Here is a 2733-nt window from a genome sequence, read left to right on the forward strand (position 1 = left end):
TCCACGTTTGCGGGTCCTGGGAGGATTTTGATGCCCCGTGACCCCCGGTACACGACTCTAGCGGCATCATCAAAAACTCGTGATTTCGAGCTTTTGTTGCTGTTTTCGTGCGCTATAGTCCACGTTTTCGGGTCTCGGGAGGATTTCGATGCCCCCTGACCCACGGTACGCGACTCTAGCGGCATCGTCAAAACTCGTGATTTCGAGCATTTCTGGCTAATTTCGTGGGCTATAGTCCATGTTTTCGGTCCCCACGAGGATTTCGATGCCCCGTGACCCCGGTACACGACTCTAGCGGCATCGTCAAAACTCGTGATTTCAAGCATTTCTGGCCGTTTTCGTCGGAGTCCACGGTTTCGGGTCCCGGGAGGATTTCGATGCCCCGTGACCCCCGGTACACGACTCTGGCGGCATCGTCAAAAAACGTGATTGCGAGCATTTCTGGCTATTTTCGTGGGCTATAGTGCACGTTTTTGGGTCCCGGGAGGATTTTGATGCCCCGTGACCCCGGTACACGACTCTAGCGGCATCATCAAAACTCGTGATTTCGAGCATTTCTTGCTGTTTTCGTGGGCTATAGTCCACGTTTTCGGTTCCCGGGAGGATTTTGATGCCCCGTGACCCCCGGTACATGACTCTAGCGGCATCATCAAAACTCGTGATTTCGAGCATTTCTGGCTGTTTTCGTGGGTTATAGTCCACGTTTTCGGGTCCCGGGAGGATTTTGATGCCCCGTGACCCCCGGTACACGACTCTAGCGGCATCGTCAAAAACTCGTGATTTCGAGCATTTGTTGCTGTTTTCGTGCGCTATAGTCCATGTTTTCTAGTCCTAGGAGGATTTTGATTCCCCGTGACCCCTGGTACACGACTCTGGCGGCATGGTCAAAACTCGTGATTTAGAGCATTTCTGGCTGTTTTCGTGGGCTATAGTCCATGTTTTCTGGTCCCGGGAGGATTTTGATTCCCCGTGACCCCTGTACACGACTCTAGCGGCATTGTCAAAACTCGTGATTTCGAGCATTTCTGGCCGTTTTCGTGGGTTATAGTCCACGGTTTCGGGTCCCGGGAGGATTTCGATGCCCCGTGACCCCCGGTACACGACTCTGGCGGCATCGTCAAAACTCGCGATTTCGCGCATTTCTGGCTGTTTTCGTGGGCTATAGTCCACGTTTTCGGGTCCCGGGAGGATTTTGATTCCCCGTGACCCCTGGTACACGACTCTAGCGGCATCATCAAAAACTCGTGATTTCGAGCATTTCTTGCTGTTTTCGTGGGCTATAGTCCACGGTTTCGGGTCTCGGGAGGATTTCGATGCCCCGTGACCCACGGTACACGACTCTAGCGGCATCGTCAAAACTCGTGATTTCGAGCATTTCTGGCTATTTTCGTGGGCTATAGTCCACGTTTTTGGTCCCCACGAGGATTTCGATGCCCCGTGACCCCCGGTACACGACTCTAGCGGCATCGTCAAAACTCGTGATTTCAAGCATTTCTGGCTGTTTTCGTCGGAGTCCACGGTTTCGGGTCCCAGGAGGATTTCGATGCCCCGTGACCCCCGGTACACGACTCTAGCGGCATCGTCAAAACTCGTGATTTGAAGCATTTCTGGCTGTTTTCGTCGTAGTCCACGGTTTCGGGTCCCGGGAGGATTTCGATGCCCCGTGACCCACGGTACACGACTCTAGCGGCATCGTCAAAACTCGTGATTTCGAGCATTTCGGCTATTTTCGTGGGCTATAGTCCACGTTTTTGGTCCCCACGAGGATTTCGATGCCCCGTGACCCCGGTACACGACTCTAGCGGCATCGTCAAAACTCGTGATTTGAAGCATTTCTGGCTGTTTTCGTCGGAGTCCACGGTTTCGGGTCCCAGGAGGATTTCGATGCGCCGTGACCCCCGATACACGACTCTGGCGGCATCGTCAAAACTCGTGATTTGAAGCATTTCTGGCTGTTTTCGTCGGAGTCCACGGTTTCGGGTCCCAGGATGATTTCGATGCCCCGTGACCCCGGTACACGACTCTGGCGGCATCGTCAAAAACGTGATTTCGAGCATTTCTGGCCGTTTTCGTGGGCTATATTCCACGATTTTCGGGTCCCGGGATGATTTCGATGCCATGTGACCCCCGGTACACGACTCTAGCGGCATCATTAAAACTCGTGATTTCAAGCATTTATGGCCGTTTTCGTGGTCTATGGTCCACGTTTTCGGGTCCCGGGAGGATTTTGATGCCCCGTGACCCCGGTACATGACTCTAGCGGCATCATCAAAACTCGTGATTTCGAGCATTTCTTGCTGTTTTCGTGGGCTATAGTCCACGTTTTCGGTTCCCGGGAGGATTTTGATGCCCCGTGACCCCCGATACATGACTCTAGCAAAGCATCATCAAAACTCGTGATTTCGAGCATTTCTTGCTATTTTCGTGGGTTATAGTCCACGTTTGCGGGTCCCGGGAGGATTTTGATGCCCCGTGACCCCCGGTACACGACTCTAGCGGCATCATCAAAAACTCGTGATTTCGAGCATTTCTTGCTGTTTTCGTGCGCTATAGTGCACGTTTTCGGGTCTCGGGAGGATTTTGATGCCCCGTGACCCACGGTACGCGACTCTAGCGGCATCGTCAAAACTCGTGATTTTGAGCATTTCTGGTTATTTTCGTGGGCTATAGTCCATGTTTTCGGTCCCCACGAGGATTTCGATGCCGCGTGACCCCGGTACACGACTCTAGCGG

The sequence above is a fragment of the Lolium rigidum genome, chromosome 1 (assembly GCF_022539505.1).
Source record: "Lolium rigidum isolate FL_2022 chromosome 1, APGP_CSIRO_Lrig_0.1, whole genome shotgun sequence".
Lineage (NCBI taxonomy): Eukaryota > Viridiplantae > Streptophyta > Magnoliopsida > Poales > Poaceae > Lolium > Lolium rigidum.